This window comes from Tamandua tetradactyla, chromosome 16, assembly GCF_023851605.1.
Source record: "Tamandua tetradactyla isolate mTamTet1 chromosome 16, mTamTet1.pri, whole genome shotgun sequence".
NCBI lineage: Eukaryota > Metazoa > Chordata > Mammalia > Pilosa > Myrmecophagidae > Tamandua > Tamandua tetradactyla.
Genome location: NC_135342.1, coordinates 16,385,560 through 16,407,177, shown reverse-complemented (window position 1 = coordinate 16,407,177; position 21,618 = coordinate 16,385,560).

Below are 21,618 nucleotides of genomic sequence, written 5' to 3'. Positions count from 1 at the left end.
TTGTTCCTGTTATTAGTACATAGTATCCTTTGTCTCTTTTAACAATTTTACATTTGAAGTCAAATTTGTTGGATATTAGTATACCTGCTCCTGCTCTTTTCTGATTGTTATTTACATGAAATATCTTTTCCCAAGTTTTCACTTTCAATCTATGTTTACCATTGGGTCTAAGATGTGTTTCCTGTAGACAGCATATAGATGGGTCTTATATTTAATCCATTCTGCCAATCTATGCCTTTTGATTTGGGAGTTTAATCCATTAACATTTAGTGTTATTACTGTACGGGTGGTACTTTGTTCTAAGATTTTGCTTTTTGGATTTTATATGTCATATCTAATTTTCCTTCTTTTTACCTTTACTCATAGTCTTCCTTTCTACACTCTTCTCCACACCTCTCTCTTCTGTCTTTACATATCTGCCTCTAGTGATCACTTTCGTATTTCTTGCAGAGCTGGTCTCTTGGTCACACGTTCTCTCAGTGATTTTTTTTGTCTGCAAATGTTTTAATTTCTCCCGTATTTTTGAAGGATAATTTTGCTGGATATAGAATTCTTGGTTGGCAGTTTTTTCTCTTTTAGTAATTGAAATATATCATCCCACTGTCTTCTTGCCTCCATGGTTTCTGCTGAGAAATCTATGCATAGTCTTATTGGGTTTCCCTTGTATGTGATGGATTGCTTTTCTCTTGCTGCTTTCAAGATTCTCTCTTTCTCTTTGACCCCTGAAATTCTGATTAGTAAGTGTCTTGGAGTAGTTTCTGCTGAGAAATCTATGCATAGTCTTATTGGGTTTCCCTTGTATGTGATGGATTGCTTTTCTCTTGCTGCTTTCAAGATTCTCTCTTTCTCTTTGACCCCTGACATTCTGATTAGTAAGTGTCTTGGAGTATGTATATTTGGGGTATGCTGCACTTCTTGGATTTGTAATTTTAAGTCTTTCAAAAGAGTTGGTAAATTTTCAGTGATAGTTTCTTCCACTAGTTTTACTACTCCTTTTCCCTTCTCTTCTCCTTCTGTGACACCTACAACACATATGTTTGTGTGCTTCATATTGTCATTCTATTTCCTTAGTCCCTGCTCATATTTTTCCATTTTTTTCCGTATAGTTTCTGTTTCTTGTTGGATTTCAGATGTTCCATCCTCCAGTTCACTAATCCTATCTTCTGCCTCTCAAAGTCTACCATTGTAGGTTTCCACTGTTTTTTCATCTCTTCTACCGTGCCTTTCATGCCCATAAGTTCTGTGATTTGTTTTTTCAGACTTTCCATTTCTTCTTTTTGGTCATTCCTTGCCTTCTTTATACCCTCCCTCAATTCATTGATTTGGTTTTTGATGAGGTCCTGCATGTCTGTTCATATATTCTGAATTAAATGTTTCAGCTTCTGTATCTCATTTGAATGGTTGGTTTATTCCTTTGATTGGGCCATATCTTCAATTTTCCTGGTGTGATTTATCATTTTTTGCTGGAGTCTAGACATTTAATTATCTTAACTAGTTTGTTCTGGAGATTGCTGTGTTAAGTCTAGGTCATTTATTGTATAATTCAAATTTTCTGTTTCTGTATTGATCCTCTGTCTAGATGTTCTGTCCATTGATGAGAGTGTGGAATTGAAGTCTCCAACTATTATGGTAGATTTGTCTATTCTCTTTTCAGTGTTTACCTCATGTATTTTGGAGCATTCTGACTTGGTGCATAAATATTCATGATTGCTATGTCTTGTTGTTGAATTGTTCCTTTCATTAATATGTAGTGTCCTCTTTATTGTTTATCTTTCCTTCTGGTTTCATATGTGTCCCCAGCCCTCCTTCCCCTATTTTTCTCACACTCAGCTTCATTCAGTGTACTTACATTACTGTGCTACAATGAGGCAGTATTATGCTATCCATTTCTGAATTTTTACAATCAGTCCTTGTGCCGGTCTGAGTCTGTGGTGGACCCCAGAAAAGCCATACCTTTTGATCCTCATTCAGCATTGCTGGGTGGGAGCATTTTGATTGTTTCCATGAAGATGTGACCTACCCGATTGTGGGTGGTAACTTTTGATTAGATGATTTCCATGGAGGTATGTCTCCACCCACTGAAGGTGGGGTTGCTTACTGGAATCCTTTAAAAGATGAAACATTTTGGAAAGAGAGTCCTTTTTTGGTAGAGCCATGTGAAAGCCAGCAGACATCGCCATGTTTACCATGTGCCCTTCCAGCTAAGGGAGAAGAATTGAACATTGTCGGCCTTCTTGAACCAAGGTATCTTTCCCCAGATGCCTTAAATTGGACATTTCTATAGCCTTGTTTTAATTGGGACATTTTCTTTGCCTTAGAACTGTAAACTAGCAACTCATTAAATTCCCCTTGTTAAAAGCCATTCAGTTTCTGGTATATTGCATTCTGGCAGCTAACAACCTAGAACAGTCCTATTGCACAATCTGTATCCCTTCAGCTCCAATTACCTCATCTGTACCCTATTTCTATCTCCTGATAACCTCTCTTCTTAACTGAAATTCTCCAAGTTCACTCATTAACGTTAGTTCATATCAGTGAGACCTACAGTATTTGTCCTTTTGTTTCTGGCTAATCTCACTCAGCATAATGTCCTCAAGGTCCATCCATTTTGTTTCATGCTTCATGACTTTATTCTGTCTTACAGCTGCATAATTTTCCAGCATATGTATACATCACAGCTTGTTGAGCCACTCATTTGTTGATGGGCATTTGGGCTGGTTCCATCTCTTGGCAATTGTAAATAATGTTGCTATAAACATTGGTGTGCAAATTCCCATTTGTGTCCTTACCCTCATGCCTCTGAATAGATACTTAACAATGGTATTGCAAGATCATATGGCAATTCTATACTTAGCTTCCTGAGGACCCCCAGACTTCCTTCCACAGTGATTATACCATTTTATATTCCCACAACAGTGGATAAGTGTGCTTCTTTCTCCACATCCTTTCCAGTGTTTGTCATTTTCATTTTTTTAAATAATGGCCATTCTGGTGGGTGTGAGATGATATCTCACTGTGGTTTTGATTTGCATTTCCCTAATAGCCAGGAAAGTTTCGTCTGCATTTTAGTCATTTGCATTTCCTCTTCTGATAAGTGTCTGTTATGTCTTTTGCCCATTTTGTAATTGGGTTGTTTGTCTTTTTGTTGTCGAGTTGAACAATCCTTTTATATATTCTGGATACTAGAGCCTTATCTGATATGTCATTTCCGAATATTGTCTTCCATTGTGTAGGCTGCCTTTTTACCTTCTTGACAAAGTTCTTTGATGTACAAAAGTGTTTAATTTCAAGGCATTCCCATTTATTTATTTATTTATTTATTCAATACACATGCTTTGGGTGTAAGATCTAGAAAACCACCTCCTATTATAAGTTTTATAAGATAGTTCCCTACATTTTCTTCTAAAAGTTTTATGATCTTAGCTCTGATGTTTAGGTCTTTGATGCATTTTGAGTTAATTTTTTAATAAGGTGTGAGATATGGATCCTCTTTCATTCTTTTGCATATGGATATCCAGTTCTCAAAACACTATTTATTGAAGAGACTGTTCTATCCCAGGTGAGCTGGCTTGACTGCCTTACCAAAGATCAATTGCCCATACATGAAAGGGTCTATATCTGAGCACTCTATCCAATTCCAATGGTCATTATATCTATCTTTATGCCGTTACCATACTGTTTTGACCACTGTAGCTTTGTAATGTGCTTTAAAGTCAGGTACTGTGAGACCTGTGACTTCAGTTTTCTTTCTCAACATATTCTTAGCTATTCGGGGCAACCTGCCCTTCCAAATAAGTTTGGTTATTGGTTTTTCTATTTCTGAAAAGTAAGTTTTTGGGATTTTAATTGGTATTGCATTGAATCTATAAATCAATTTAGGTAGAACTGACATCTTAACTATATTTAGTCTTCCAATCCATGAACACATTATGTCCTTCCATTTATTTAGGTCTTCTATGATTTCTTTTAGCAATTCTTGTCATTTTCTTTGTATAAGTCTTTTGCATCCTTAGTTAAATTTATTCCTAAATATCTTATTCTTTTGGTTGAAATTGTAAGTGAATTTTTTTCCTTGATTTTTCCCCTCAGATTGCTCATTACTAGAGTATGGAAACACCACAAATTTTTTATTGTTAATCTTGTAACCTGCCCCTTTGCTGTGCTCATGTATTAGCTCTAGTAGTTTTGCTGTGGATTTTTCAACATTTCAACATATAGTATCATATCATCAGCAAACATTGAGAGTTTTACTTCTTCCTTTCCAATTTTAATGCCTTGTATTTCTTTTTCTTGTCTAATTGCTGTGGCTAGAAATTCTAGCAAAATGTTGAATAACAATGGTATAGTGGACATCCTTATCTTGTTCCGGATCTCAGTGAGAAAACTTTCATTCTTTCCCCACTGCTGATTGTGTTAGTTATGTGTTTTTCATATATTCCCTTTATCATGTTGAGGAAATTCCTTTCTATTCCTATCCTTTGATAGGAATAAGAGAGGATGTTTTCAATAAGAGAGGATGTTGAATCTTGTGAAATGCCTTTTCTGCATCAATCAAGATGATTATGTGTTTTTTCTGCCTTGATTTGTTGATATTGTGTATTACATTAATTGATTTTCTTGTGTTGAACCATCCTTACATACCTGGGATAAAATCCACTTGGTCATGGTGTATAATTCTTTTAATGTGCTGCTGGATTTGATTTGTAACAATTTTGTTGAGTATGTTTCCATCTATTATCATTAGAGAGATTGGTCTATAATTTTCTTTTCTTGTAGTATTTTTGTCGGGCTTTGGTATGTGGGTGATGTTGATGTCATAGAATGAGTTAGGTAGCCTTCCCTCCTCTTCCATTTTTTTGAAGAGTTTGAGCAGGATTTGTACTAATTCTTTTCTGAATGCTTGGTAGAATTCACATGTGAAACCCTGTGGTCCTGGGATTTTATTTTTTGGGAGATTTTTAATGATTAATTCAATTTCTTTACTTGTGATTGGTTTGTTAAGATCGTCTATTTCTTCTTGAGTCAATGTTCATTGTTCATGTGCTTCTAGGAAGTTGCCCACTTCATCTACGTTGTCTAGTTTATTAGCACAAAGTTGTTCCTAGTATCTTTTCATTACTCCTTTATTTCTGTGGGGTCAGTGATTATGTCTCCTCTTACATTTCTGATTTTATTTATTTGCATCTTCTCTCTCCTTTTTTTTGTCAACCTCGCTAAGAGTCCATCAATCTTATTGATTTTCTTAAAGAACCAACTTCTAGCTTTGTTGATTTTCTTAATTGTTTTCATGTTCTCAATTTCATTTATTTCTACTCCATCTTCATCATTTCTTTTGTTCACTTTGGAGTGAGTTTGCTGTTCTTTCTGTAGTTATTTCAAGAGAACCGTTCATTCTCAATTTTTGTTTTCTTGTTTTTTGTTATAGGCATTTAAGGCAATAAATTTCCCCCTTAGCACTGCCTTTGCTGCACCCCATAAATTTTGATATGTTGCATTTTCATTTTAATTTATTTCAAGATAGTTACTGATTTCTCTTATAATTTCTTCCTTGACTCACTGGTTGTTTAAGAGTGTGTTGTCAAGCCTCCATATATTTGTGATTTTTCTGTCCCTCTGTCTGTTATTGGTTTCCAACTTCATTCCTTTATGATCTGAGCAAGTTTTTTGTGTGATTTCAATCTTTTTAAATTTGTTGAGACTTGCTTTGTGACCCAGCATATGGTCTATCCTTGAGAATGATCCATGAATACTTAAGAAAAAAGTATATCCTGCTGTTGTGGGCTGTAATGTTCTATAATTATCTGTAAAGTCTAGTTCATTTATTGCAATATTCATATTATCTGTTCCTCTGATGATCTTCTGTCTAGATGTTCTATACATTGATGAGAGTGGGGAATTGAAGTTTCCAACTATCATGGTAGATATTTCTTTTCAGTATTTGCCTCATGTATTTTGGAGCATTCTTGCTCAGTGCATAAATATGATTGTTAGGTCTTCTTGTTGAATTGTTCCTTTTAAAAATACATAGTGTCCTATTTTGCCTCTTTTAATTATTTGCATTTGAGATCTAATTTGTCAAATACTAGTATAGCTTCTCCTGCACTTTTCTGATTGTTGTTTACATGAAATATCTTTTCCCAAGCTTTCACTTTCAATCTATGTCTATCCTTGGGTCTAAAATGCAGCTCCTGTAGACAGCATATAGGGTCCTATTTTTAAATCCATTCTGCCAGTCTACATCTTTTGATTGGGGAGTTTAATTCATTAATATTTAGTGCTATTACTGTAAGGGAAGTTGTGGGAAACAGACCTTTTGACCTTCAGATTAAACCTTGAGATGGTGACCCATAATACTGGGTCATGTAGCTCTTGTGGAACACCACAGGTGACTTGTTTCCTACAAGGGAGCTTTGAAGGTTAAAAGGGCTGGGGGCTGAAATGCGCTATTCTTTGAAAAGATTTCACAGATAAACAACTTAGCTTAAAAGGTTTGCATTTTCTTGTATTTTACATATTGGCTTAATTTTAATTAACATTAAAGATTAACTTGATGTTACTTCCTCTTGCCTTTTGAAGTTATCATTAATAAATAGCTGGAGTAAAACTAGCAAAGGGCTCTTGGCTCTAGAGGTTCAAGATTCCCTTGCTTCCATTTTTAGAAATCTGTGTCTGTCTTAATTCTTGCATTGCCCTGTCAGCAACATTTGGTACCCAACATGGAGCTCGAAGAGCTGCTCCTACAGCTCCTAACAGAAGAGTGGTTTGAAGAAATAAAGGGAACTTCCAGCATCATGGGAACTCGAGGGGGAAAGTCCAGCTGGTGAGTAAGTGGTTTCTGTATGAAACAACCACGAGGAATATAAGCAGGGTTACATGGGCAATACAGAAGGTACAGATAAATATAGACCTTATATTAGTCTCCTTCGACAACTATTGAGAGTTGGTGGAGCTAAAGTGAGTGAATAAAAAATTTTAGAACTTTTAAAGACCATTGATCGACCTTGTTCATGGTTTCTTACTTTAGGATCATTAGAATTGCAGGATTGGGACAAAGTAGGGAAAGAATTTTAAAAAATTACATTTGAAAGGGATTTCTTTACCTGTTACTATTTGGTCCACATGGACATTGATAAAATCTTTTCTTGAACTTTTATAAATGGATGATTCTGATAATGAAAATATGAAGAAAAAGAGGAGTTCCCTTATGATAAATTTTCAAAACCAGAAAATAATGAATTTAAATTTGAAGAAAAAACTTTCTTTTCCAAGGCTCCTATTGTGCCTTCATCAGTGAAACCATCAGCTCCTCCTTTACTAAATCATAATACAGATTCATTCTTGAAAGATATACAAATAGCTCAATCTGTTCCCCTGTCAGGAGTGAAGTAAGGAATTGCAAAAGCTAGACAGCAAGGAGATCTTAAAGCGATTGATGTTTCTTTTGCTTTCCCCAGTAATTGTAAAGGAGCAATTACCTCCTGGGCAGGATGCTGCTTACCCAGATGGAGTATATACTTATACTCATGAACCAATACCATTTACTATAAAAAAGGAACTTAAAAATCTTCAATCTTATGGAATATATTCTCCTTTTACCCAGGGGATTGTACAAAGACTTGCAGGTGGCTCTAGATTAATTCCTATTGATTGGACTACACTAACCCAGACGGTATTAGGACCAGGAGAATATTTACAGCTTTGTACTTGGTGGATGGAGCATGCTGAGATTTAGATTAATAGAAATAGGCAAGAGTGTGTTAATATTTCTTATGAGCAACTTATGGGTAGTGGTCCTTATTCCTCTGTTATTAATCAATCTACCATGAATGACCAAGCCATTGATCAATTATGAAGATGTTGTCTTCAAGCTTGGGAATGAATTAAAAGTAAAGGGGAATCTAAACAATCTTTTCAAAAAATCTTACAAGGACCTAAAGAGCCATATCTTGATTTCATAGCTTGTTTACAAGAGGCTATTAAAAGACAGGTTAGTTGTCCAGATGCCTCCGAAGTTTATTACAATGACTGGCTTATGAAAATGCCAAAAAGGATCATCAGCAAGCTATAACTCCATTTAAAAGAAAAACAGATCTTTCTGGATGTATTAGACTGTGTCAGGATATTGGTACTGAGGGGTATAAAGCAGAAATCATGGCTCAAGCTATGGCAGGGCTGCAAGTTCATTCTTATTTTCCTGGAAAATGTTATTCCTGTGGAAAGCCAGGACATACTCAAAAAGAATGTAATAAATGACTCCTACATGCTCTGTTACTAAACAACCAGGACTTTGTCCAAAATGTCAAAAACGATGGCATCAGGCAAATCAATGTTGCTCCTCATTTTATAAAGATGGATCTGCACTGATGGGAAACTGTCAAAAGGGCAAACACCTAGCCCCGACAAAAAGAGAGCATATTCCTTAAAAACTCAGTCTTACTTAGCTGTATCCCCTCTGCCTCCCTCAGATGCTCCATATTAGATCTTTCCCCATCTACTAGTGGCAGTGCAGCTATAGACATTATCTTGGCTGTGGAAATTTATTTACAACCCAACACAGACCCTATAAAAATTCCAACAGTTTTATTTGGTCCACTTCCTCAAGGTACTATAGGTCTTTTATTAGGGCATAGTAGTTTAAATTTAAATGGTGTTCAGGTTCATACTGGAGTAATAGATTCTGATTATGAAGGTGAAATACAAGTAGTTATGTCCTCTGCAGTGCCATGGACTGCCCATAAAGGTGAAAGAATTGTCCAATTTTTACTATTACCATATGTTGCCATAGGAAATTCTAAACATGTTAGAGGAACTGCTGGATTTGGCAGTACAGGACAAACTGGAATTTTTCTCACAGAATGTCTTAAAGAGTCACATCCAATGTTTGAAATTAGTATTGAAAGACATAAATTTATTGGCTTAATTGATACTGGAGCCAATGTAACAATTATCACTCATAGACATTGGCCTACAAAATGGCCCCTACAACCAGCTGACACCATTGTGGTTGGACTGGGAACTCCACAACATTTAATGCAAAGTGTTCATATATTTCCCTGTGAAGGCCCAGAAAGACAAAAGGCTACAATTCAGCCATTGATAGCACTAATTCCTCTTAATTTATGGGGGAGAGACATATTTGGAACAGTGGAGATCTGTGATAATTCCAAAACCAACACAAGGAATATATAGTGTACAAAGTCAAAATATAATGTGACAAATGGTATATGATGCAAAAAGGGGTTTAGGTGTTAAACAGAAGAGTAATAGACAAGTGGTAAAAATTTCTCCAAAATTAAATAAAACTGGATTAGGATATCAACATTTTTACTAGTGGCCACTGTTCAAGTACAACCACATTCACCAGTGCCTTTAAAATGGCTTACTAACAAGCCTGTATGGACCGAGCAGTGGCCTTTGATTTTAGAAAAATTACAGGCACTGCATTCTTTATTTAGTTCAGAAACAACTCATTTTAGGACATCTTGAAGAATCTTTTAGTCCCTGGAATTGTCCAGTACTTCTAATAAAAAAGAAATCAGGAAATTGGTGAATGTTAACTGATTTATGAGCCATTAATGCTGTTATACAATCTATGGGCCCTTTACAGCCAGGTCTTCCATCTTCTAATATGATTCCAGCTAGTTGGGTTTAATAGTTATAGACATACAAGACTGTTTCTTCTCTATTCCTCTAGCAGATTCAGACAAAGAAAAATTCACTTTCACATTACTTTCTATAAATAATAAATCTCCTTCTATTCAATATCAACAGACTGTGTAACCTCAAGGAATGCTAAATAGTACAACCATTTGTCAATATTATGTAAATCGGGCTTCGCATCCTATCTATAAAAAATATCCCAAGGTCTATAAAATCCATTATATGGATGACATTTTATGTGCTGTCCCTACTGAAGACCAGCTTGATTCTCTATTTGAGGACATGCAACAAACTCTTGCTCTAGCTGGTTTAACATTAGTGAAAGATAAAGTTCAGCAGCAAATGGCAGTAAATTATTTAGATTCTTCAACAGAAAGATTGATTATTCATCCTCAAAAAGTTCGATTACAACTAGATACCATAAAAACCTTAAATGATTTATAAAAATTGTTAGGAGATATAAATTAGCTCCATCCTAAAATTGGCATAGCAAGTTATGAATTATCCCATCTTTTTGCACTTCTCCAAGAAGATTCTGATCTTTATAGTTTGTGCTCATTAACTCCTGAGACTCAACAGGAGTTTAATTTAGTTGAACAGAAAATTCAAAAAGTCCAAACTTCTAGAATTAACTCCTATTATCCATTATCTCTCATAATTATCCATTCACTGATATCTCCCACTGGTATTTTAATGCAAAATTTACTTATTGTAGAATGGTTATTTTTACCAAACACATCTTCAAAATCAATTCAGGTTATTCATCAAAGAATTTCCCCTTTCTGTATTACCCCATTCTAATCTACCTGGTCCTCCTACAGCAGGTAATGAGGCTGCAGATAAAATGACATTTCCCGTCATTACTGAACCCTGTCATTTTCATAATCTTACTCACATTAATGTAAAAGGATTGATGTCGTGTTTTTCCATCTCTCATACAGCTGCTAAAAAGATAATATCTACATGTTCATCTTGTCAAACTATTTCTTCAGTGCCTCTTCAACAAGAAATGGTTAACCCATATGACCTGTTGCTAATGAATTGTGGCAAATGGATGTAACTCATGTTCCTTCTTTTGGTAAATTATCTTATGTACACTGTGTATTGATACCTTTTTCTAGTTTTCTCTGGGCTACTGCTCAAACAGGTGAAGCTTTTCATCATGTTTGTATACACTTACACACTTGCTTTACATCTATGGGTCTACCAAAAGCAATAAAACAGACAATGCACCTGTATATTCCTCTAAAAATTAACCTCTTTCTTTTCTCAATGGAACATAACTCATTCTACTGGTATACCTTATAATCCTTAAGGACAAGCAATAGTGGAACAATCCCATGCTACTTAAAAAAAAATGTTACAAAAGCAAAAAAAATAGGGAAGACACATGTCATATGTCATCACATGAAAAGTTAACAAAAGCATTATTTACCTTAAATTTTTTGAATTTTTATGACAAAATAGGAGCAACCACAGCAGAGAAACATTTTCCTGCAGAAAAGTTAGCAACAAAACATCATTTTCATGGCAATCTACAAAAGCCACCTGTTTGGTGGAAGGACTTGTTAACTAATGAATAAGTAATGGGAGAGTTACTAACATGGGGACGAGGATATGCTTGTGTTTTCCCAGGTGATGGAAAGGCACCCATTTGGATTCTTCAAGGAAAATAAAACCATATCATGACTTCAGAAAGGAAGTGAAAATTCCAGTAGGAAGATGATCCTCCTGTAATTCAGATGCAGAATTTGAGCCTAAAGACAACAAGTCACAGGCCCACTCTGAGAACAAGAGAAGCAACCCCTCCCACTTGGGGACAACTCGAGAAACTTAGTCAGGAGGCAGAAAACCAAGTACTACAGCAAAGGCTTCCAATTAATGGCCTTAATTTAATGACAGCCATGATTGGGGTTGTAAAGGTCCAAGTGAGCATGCTAATTCCCATGGTAGATGCAAACAATTATAGTTACTGGGGCTCCAAATTTGCCTTATTGTTCTCCCAGATGAATTGACACCAAACAAAAGAATTTTGGAGGAAATGCCAATTATCTTTTGGGAAGTTGCTACTTAATGGTTTCTATGTAATTGTAACTGACTGGCCCCTAAGGGGTATGCAGTTGGGAAATGCAACTCCAGTAAATTATGTGATACAAAACAATTAAGAAAGACTATAAAAAATAACACTGATGGAAACAAGCATTCAATTCAAACCTCTAGTAATACATTATTCATTGGAAAGGGGTAGAATTCATCTCACTGGTCATCCTTATATCACATGATGTTACAGGGTTCTATTTGGAAAATTCCGTTGAGTCTAGGAAGTATATCATGGAAAGGACTATACATGAACATTGATAATCAAACTTTAAACTACTCATTAAAATTTACAAGCATAGAAGCATTTATCTTAAGGTCATTGGACTAATATACTTAATATTAATTCTATTATTCTTAGTCCTCAGATGAGCAAGACAAAACATCGTCTCTATAAAAGAACAGATGCAAGCCTATGTGATTCTGCAAGAATTATACAAACAAAAACAAAAAGGGGGACATGTGGGAAACAGACCTTTTGACCTTCAAGCTAAACCTTGAGAGGGTGACCCAGAACACTGGGTCACGTAGCTCTTGCGGAACACCACAGGTGGCTCATCTCCTACAGGAAGCTTTGAAGGATAAAAGGGCTGGGGCTGGAGTGTGCTAATCTTTGAAGAGATTTCACAGATAAACAACTTAGCTTAAAAGCTTTTGTATTTTCTTGTATTTTACATATTGGTGTAATTGTAATTAACATTAAAGATTAACTTAATATTACTTCCTCCTGCCTTTTGAAATAACTGTTAATAAATAGCTGGAACAAAACTAGCAAAGGGCTCTTGGCTCTAGAGGTTCAAGAGTCCCCTGCTCCCATTTTCAGAAATCTGTGTCTGTCTTAATTCTCATGTTGCCCTGTCAGCAACAGGTAGTACTTCTTCTACCATTTTGCCTTTTGGATTTTATATATCATATCCAATTTTTCTTCTTTTTACCTTTACTGATAGTCTTCCTTTCTACAGTCTTCTCCACACCTCTCTCTGCTATCTTTTCCTATCTGCCTCTAGTGCTCCCTTTAGTATTTCTTGTAGGGCCAGTCTCTTGATCACAAATTCTCTCAGTGATTATTTGTCTGAAAATATATTAATTTCCCGCTCACTTTTTAAAATTTATTTATTTATTAATTAAAAAATAGCAACAAACGAACAAAAACATTAACACATCATCATTCCATTCTACATATATAATCATTAATTCACAATATCATCACATAGTTGCATATTCAACATTTCTTAGAACATTTGCATCAAGGACAATTTTGCTGGATATAGAATTCTTGGTTGGTAGTTTTTCTCTTTTATTCCTTAACTACTTTATTCTGGAGATTGTTTTCCTTCTTTTACCTAGGATTTTCTTGCTAGATGGCTTTGTTCTCTGCCTTTAACATTTGGTTAGCTTATTCTAGACCAGTAGCTTAGGTTTTGCTTAACAGATCAGGATTTTTCAGTACTTGTTTTCTTGCTTCTTACCCTGCCTAACTATGGAGATTTTCTTTTAGATGGGATTTAGGAGATATCTTAGACCCCAGTCAGATTTCCTAGACCAGACTGTCCTCCTCTCAAGAGAAAAGAGTCACCTGCATCAGATTGCCCTGAGGGTGAGACCCAGTAGGTTGACAGACTTTCATATGAATCCTCTAGACCCTGTGCCTTTCCTGTCCTGCCCAGTATGTGGTGCTTGTCTGCCTGCATTTTCCCATCAGTATAATGTGATATGGTGCCTTCAATTTCAGGAGATGCTCCCTGCTGGGGTCATGATTGAGAAAGAGGAGAGGTTGTAGGCTGGCTTTAATTGCTTCAGTTTTTCAGTCCCTGGGGTCTGAATTCCTTCAGGGAGGGATTCCATCTGGGCTGGGCCTCACCCCTCTCCTGGGGAAGGCACAGCCCCAGGGAATTAAGTCCTTTCACCTGACCAGCCTGTCTGTCAGACAGCTTAATTCTGCCCATGCTTGGCCATTTGGAGCATGAGAAGCCTTGCAGTTCCGTTAAGCATTAGAAACAAAGCAAAAAATAAATCCTTTTCAGAGCAGGACCCCTGTTCCTCAGGTTTGTTAAGTTGGTACTTAGGCTCTATGTATCTATGTATCTTGTTGCTCTATGTATCACCAAGTTCTATGTGTCTCCCCCCTCCTTTTTGTAGGGGTCAATCCTTTTCAGGTATTTTGTGCTGTTTGATCTAAAAAACTTCTTCTTTCCCCCCTCCCCCTCTGTACTGGGGGAAAAAGTCCTAGTATCTTTAGCTCTTATTTGAAGTTAATCTGAGTTGGGGGCCCTATGTTCAGTAGTCAGAATTTGTTAATTAATTCCACAACTGGGCTTGCTTGAGCTCATTCCCTGCTGTTAGTAAAGTCTCTTTCCTTTCCCCTCTGGAAACCAGCCTGTGGGAGAGGGGCACCAGCCTCTGCATCTTGGGGGACTTCCAGTTCTTGGTGGGATCACAGCTTGTTGAGCTTGTCCAGAGTGGTGTATACTGTGTGTCCAGTCACTGATGTGGCCCCAGTAGTTGTTCCTGGCTATTAACTAGCTGCTGTGGGAGATGAACTAAATTCCACACCTCACTGAGCCACCATCTTGGACACCCTCCCCATCATCATATTAATGCCTCCATTTACCTATGTATATTCTGTGACTAAGCATTTAATCAATGAGTGCATGTTGAATAATTAGATCACCTCTGTATTAGTCAGAGTTCTCTAGAGCAACAGAACCAAAAGGAGATATCTGCAAATATGAGATTTATAAAAGTATATCATGCAGGTCCGCGGGCGCCCATGCCCCACCAGCCAGCCAGCCCGCCCGCCCTCCTCTCCCTCTTTGTCCGCCGGCCTGGCGCGCAGTGCCCATGCCCCGCCAGCCAGCCAGCCCGCCCACCCTCCTCTCCCTCTTTGTCTGCCGGCCCGGCGCGTGTTGCCCACGCCCTGCCAGCCAGCCAGCCCACCCGCCCTCCGCTCCCTCTTTGTACGCTGGCCCGGCGCGCAGCGCCCACGCCCCGCCAGCCAGCCAGCCCACCCGCCCTCCTCTCCTTCTTCCCCCTTCTGCTCCTGCGGTGCTCCATCCACCATCTTATCCTTCCCTTTCTCCTCCTGCTTCAGCAGCTCTCCAACCACCACCGTGCCCTCTTCTGCCTTCACCGGCTCCTCCGCCACTGGCCTCGACAGCCTTGCCACCCTCACCTTTCCTCCTCCAGAACAGCTACTGGGGGAATGGAGACAATTAAGAGCAGCTCCCGGACCCACGATGGAGATCAATGGGATGGCGTACCCCATCCTGGAATGGCTGACTGTCTGGGAGAACCAGCTCCGGTGAGATTGCCGAGGGGCACGGGCTTTCCTGGGCGGGATGGCAAGCGGCCAGAGTCCCTCCCTTCCTCCTTCCCAGGCCAGCTGGCAGAATTGGGCAGGCGGTCCCCTTGGGCCGCGGAGGCTGGCACCCCCACCACGTGAGGCCCCCTGGACCAACTGAGAGAGTTGGGTCAGAAATGCCCAGACTGCAGAGAATGGTGACCGGGGGGTCCCTTCCAAACACGTGACTCCCCAGTCTGGCTGGGAACAGTGCACTCTCCTGGGCTGCGGCAGCTGGCGCCCTCCCACCATGCTTGGTGCCCCGGGCCAACTAGGAAATTCGGTCGGGCACTCTCCTGTGCTGTGGTGGCAGGCAACCCTCCCCGTGTTCGGACCCCTGGGCCAGCTGGCACTCTTCCAAGATGCTTTGGCTGCCGAACCTCCCCTACGGCGAGAGTTTTCCAAAGTTAAAGGACCCACAGCAACTTTCACTGCTGGAACCCGTAGACAAACGTGTGCCACAAGCACCACGTACTGGGCAGGATAAGAAAAACAGAACCCAGAGAGTTCACAGAAAAATCTTTCAACCTGTGGGGTCCAACTGTTGCTTCCTGTAGAAACGGAGCTCAAAGGATATTAAGGAATGATGAGAAAGAAAGAAAGGAAGAAAGAAAGAAAGACACAGACGGGCTCAGGGGGTCTGAAGCTTGAGTTTACTTCAGACAGACTTCAGACAACTTTATTTTCAACCAGATCTTAGTTATATACCACAGGATGTCAATAGATATGCAGGCATTTCCTGAGGGAGCAAGATTCTTATCTCACAGTGTTCTTCATACTTAACATAACTGTTTGGGGTAAACATTCTCTTCCTCCCAGACTGCTCTACATAACAATCGCCACAGTTTACCGCTGCCATCCCGAGGCCAGCAGCTTGCAACAAATTCTGTAGGTCTTGCTTTAAACTCTTGGCTTCTACATTTCCCCCTTTTTATTTTATAAGCCGAGGAAAACAAGAATCACCTTTTTAAGGTGACTATAAGCAGAGGTGACCACGCCTGTCTTAGGTTGCCCTTAGGCTCTGAAGGGTCTTACCCGTCATTGGCTGCCAGTCAAGCTCTCTGACTTTGATTCACAAGAATCACATTGTTATAAGCAGAGGTGACAGGCGCCTGTCTTAGGTTGCCCTTAGGCTCTGAAGGGTCTTACCCGTCATTGGCTGCCAGTCAAGCGCTCTGACTTTGATTCAGGAAAGAGCCAACGAGTTTTTGCAAGAATCACCTTTTTCTTTGTTGTTAAACACAGCTGAGGAGGAAGCAAAGTATAAACAGCCCCAAACCTAAGATTTTTTAGCTCTTGGGTAAGTGATTGTGTAACATTACTTCCATAGGCTATATGTAGATTATTCTAATTTACATTCTAATACCCCTTTTTTGTAATTCTAAGATATGAGGACTTAAACTATCTGAAAGCCTTAAAAGATGCCTATTCCCTTTTCCCATTCTATTTCAAACAAGCCATATGTTAAAAGAGGGTAATACAAAAACTGCTCTTATTCCTTTTACACTTTAAACTTTGTAAAAAAATTAAATTATACATTTGATCTCCAATATGAACCAATGTCATTTCTATATCATTTAGTCCATTATTAGTTTGCTCATCAATGAGATTGTCTATGCCACAGTTCATTGGTGTTTTTCTAACAATGCTGCATCTGTATAGTTTGTTGCAATGCGGTTTCAGCGACTGCAGCCCCTGTGATGCTTCCAATGATTCCAATGACAGATGCAATAATGAATCCAATTAGTCTATTAGTCCTTTTTAGATATTCTTTTGCCAAATGGATCAGTATATGTGTTTCTGGAGAGGATTGCAAAGATCTTGACATCTGCACCGGCAGCCAAATACCTCTTCTCCTTTCTGCTATAATCGTCTCATTTTTCTGCAACATAAATGCTTGGGGACAAGTGAATAGAGAATAATTTTCACAATTAGAAGTTTGATTTCTTATATGCATATGAACTTTAACAAGTATATATGGATCTCTAATACATATTTGTATATAGTGCTTATGGCTGCTATTTAAAAAGAAGTTATAGTTACTAGAATTGGCTATAAAAATTGGTCTCAGTCCTAGAAAAATTTTCTGTCAATTTCTTTCACTAATGCTATATTTATAATCCCATGAATTTGGCACAAATTATCCTCCATGAATTAAACCCTGATTTAGCTTGCCTGTCCATATAGTCTCAGTTATCTTCAAGTTAGAGATGGGTGACCCCACAGGGGCTGCATCTCTTACAATTCCATAGGAATCATTAATTATGATAACTGCTCAATCCATATGACATAACTGTCATCTATTCCAACTTTCTTTCCTATCTAACAGGCAAGTATCCTTTGTATCCATAGATTTACGCATATAGGTCTTTCTAAAAATGGAATTAAATTTGACACCAGTTTTCTTTTTATTGGATCTAGAAATTTTAAACTTGTATTCAGATTATTTTGGTAAAGTTGAATTGGCCCATGTTAGGGCCCACAGATAATCCCAGTAAGTATAAATATGTCCCTGTCCTTCAGCAATCAAAATTGTATGTCCTATAGTATACATTACCCATTCAGTTATTTTTGTCCAGGTTGACATGTCTGGGTTTTATTCTCTTCGAAGGAATCCAAACTGAAGTTCTGTCATCTGCAATGACAAGAGCAAATCCCCTACCCCACACCTTTACCATTCCTGGTTTCCATAAATCATTTTTAACATCTTTCCAATAGATTGGCTACAGCTGCAGTTCTGCTTGGGATATATCATTTTTCTTTTCCAAATTGCTAAAATGTTGTTCTGCTGGAGTCTGTGATGAATTATCATAAATGTTTTAAAAATTTAGAGTAAACAATGCCTTTGCTAATTGATCTTTAAGAGTACTTATTTTCATAACATCATCCTCCTGATCATCGTCTCCCCCTTTTTGTTTTAAAAGCATAGACTTTAGCGTCCGGTTTGCTCGTTCAATAATTCCTTGCCCTGAGGGATTGTGTGGAATTCCTGTAATATGAGTAATATTAAAAGTAGTATAAAATTTATGAAATTATTTTCCTGTATAAACAGGACCATTGTCCGTTTTAATAGATTGAGGGCATCCCACAACAGCAAAAGCATTAAGTAAATGTGATTGAACATGACAAAAACGATCTCCAGATTGTGCGGTAGCCCAGAAGAAATGAGAACAAGTGTCTATGATAACATGTACATATTGCATTTTACTAAAATGTGAAATACGAGTAACATCCATTTGCTATAATTCATTTGCTTTTTGACCTCTAGGATTAATCCCTGATGCAAATGGGAGTGCATTTAAAGGCCCACAGGTTTGACAAGTATCTGCTTGCTGATTTTGTAATGATAAAGGACCTGGAAGATTGGTTTGAGCTCTTTTTATGCATGATAAAAAGGGGAGTAATTCAGCTTTTGACTAATGTTTGTGAATGTAAAAACATTCAGGACAATTCATTTCTTTTAAACAAAGAAGCCATCTCAATGTGAGTAACTGTTTGGTAAACATATTCAAAATCAGAAACAATATCAAGAGATTGTGGAAAACTTTGCAATACTTGAATTACAGCTGCTAATTCAGTACGCTGGGCTGAGGTATAAGGCATTTTTTTACTTGTTTTCCACTGGGGTGACATATGCAGCCTTCCCATTAATATTATCATTGGTAAAGACAGTAATAGCTAGTGGGGAAGCTGGAACCATTTTAGGCAAAATCCATTGCGTTCATTTTTAAAAATTGTAACAGTTTTGACATAGCAAATGATTATTCATTTGTCCTTTAAAGTCACTTAATGCTATTTGCCAAGAGGTATTGAAAATATATAGACTTTGAACCTCTTCCTTTGTGAGATCACACACTATGAAATTAGGGATCATGACCTCTTAATTGAGAATATCTTTGGTGACCTTTGACTATTAAAGAAATAATCTTTTGCAAGTATGTATTTAAACATTTTTGTCAATTGTTTGGTAAAAAAATCCATTTTGAAACACCATCTTGCTAAAATAGGCCTGTGGGAGATTGCAAGGTAAAGAAAATAATAAAATCAACAGGCTTTTTTACATCTATTTGAACAAGCTGTCCTTTTTGAATGCATTGTTCAATTAATTGTAACTCTCATTCAGCTGCAGCTGTTAACTGCCTTTTGCTTAATAAGTCAGAATCTCCTTGTAAAATATCAAACAAGTTTTGTAATATATAATTAGGAATCCCTAAAGTGGCAGGTAGCAAAAATGAAAGCAGAGTGTCAATAGTGATGTGTACCCATAGTAAATGACCAGATTTTTAAAATTGAATTCATTGGATTGATTAAAAAGGAATGCAAGAATGTGGATTCTTTATAATTGGTTGTGCATTTTTGCTAATTTTAAATTTATTTCATGCAGTTTTTATGATATTTTCTCACAATAGTGGCCAAATTCTGATTTGCTTACATGACCGGGCCCAGTTGGGTCCTCTGGGAACTGGCTAGGGACCAAGAGGAGCTTCCTGGGACCTAGATATCTTTATTAAAGTACACCTCCTTCTGGGGGGATAGCCAGTCCTCCCAGCTAGAGTGTACATTTCAACTATTTCTTACCAAGGTCATGTGATAGCAATATCAGTTGCATGTAATGGCAACATCAGGTGAACAAAAAAGACTCCACAAGTATATTTTTTCCTTGCATTCAACCCTCAAATCTGATCTGCTTCCAATATAAGCCATGGTTACCTTGGGATAAATTTAGTTTATACATATATAGTTTATATAAACACTGGACAAAGCATTAAAGTATTTTGGCTTAAAGAAATTTAGGTATTTAAATGATTTGAATATTATTTAGTCAGTAATAGATTCATTTATAGTAATAGTACTTAGATTAATAGATTAAGCCACCTGGTTTAGGGCAAGAAGCACTTTTTGCCAGTATAATGATACCCAGGAGAAAATCAGTATTTATACAGATAATAACATGATAAAAGTTAACATAAGTTATTTTGATAAAACACAGACCCTTTGCTTTCTAACTAATTATTTAGATTTTTTTTCCTTTCATTAGAACAGGCTAAAAGTCCAAGAAAACATTTTCATTTTAGACTCATTAAATCTTTCTTGATTTTAACCATAATTTCTATTTTTATAAACCCTCAGCACTTATTATATTAGTTTAGGCTTTGTCCTATATTTTTCTCGCTTAGTAACAGTTATTCATTTTAGGATAAAACTATTCTGTTTTCCTATTAATAAAAATACATCTTTCATATTTTTCATACTTAAATCATTACTTTGAACAAATATTTTACCACATATGTAATTACCGTCAAAATTAAATTGTTAGGGCGGGCCGCGGTGGCTCAGCGGGCAAAGTGCTTGCCTGCTATGCCGGCGGACCTCGGTTCGATTCCCGGCCCCAGCCCATGTAACGAAAACGGAGAAACAAAATACAATAAAACAAGAAAATGTTTAAAAGATGTTTCCCTTTCTTCCTCTCTTCCTTCCTTCTATCCTTCCTTCCTTCTCTCTGTCTTTCCTTTAAAAAAAAAAAAATTAAATTGTTAGAATAATGTTAAATATTTAAAATACTTTAATGTTTCAAACATGCATTAACTATCAATATATAGTTTTTAACAAGAATTTTTAGTTTTAAAGTTCTTAAAATATATTTCTATTTTCAAACATGAATAGGAGCTAAACTCATGGCCAGTTTCCAAATTGCTGTTTATTGAGGATTTAAGTTAACAAAAGGAGATGGGGTTGCCGTTCCCATTCAGAGTCATAGGACTTTACCTGTAGTATTGGTATAAATCTCATAGAATAATCATTCAGACTAAAGAAAGGTAACCTAACAGAATACCTTGAGTCAGAACTACAATCCTGAACTGCACACCCCATTGGGGACCAACCTGCCACAGGAACCATCAATGAGCACTGACCCCCGTTTGGTATGGCACCTTTCTCACTGAATACTTTCTGACTCAGGTGTACATGAATCCCTATATAAAGGCAGCCCATCAAGAACAAGCCCAGAAACCAATCTTTCTTTATCCTGCTCTGCCAAAGGCATGGCAAAGAAGCAATTTTTAAAATCTATCATAATAAATCAGTTCTTAGAAATTACAACTGGTGTGGGCAAGCCAGGCTGCAGTGACTCCATAGGCTGAACCACAGTATCAACTTTTATCAAATCAGTCAACATTCTCCATTTTCCTGACCTCCCTCCTGCAATAAATATTGGAGAATTCCAAGAACCACGAGACTCCTCTAAACGTCCTGCTCCAAACTGTTCCCAAATTAACCGAGTCAGAGCCCCAAACCTCTCTACAGATAAGGGCCACTGCTCAACCCAAAAAGGCCCACCTGTAGTATTGCAGTGGATGTCCCTGGAGCATCTCCTCACTTTATGCTTTAAGAGTTCGCTTATTAGATCCCTGTTCGGGCACCAATTGCCGAGTCCGGCTCAAGCAACTGTTGAAACAGGGTAAGAAGTGGTAGTTTTGAGAGATTGAGAAGAAACACAACTTAGAGTTTAAGACAAAGCATGA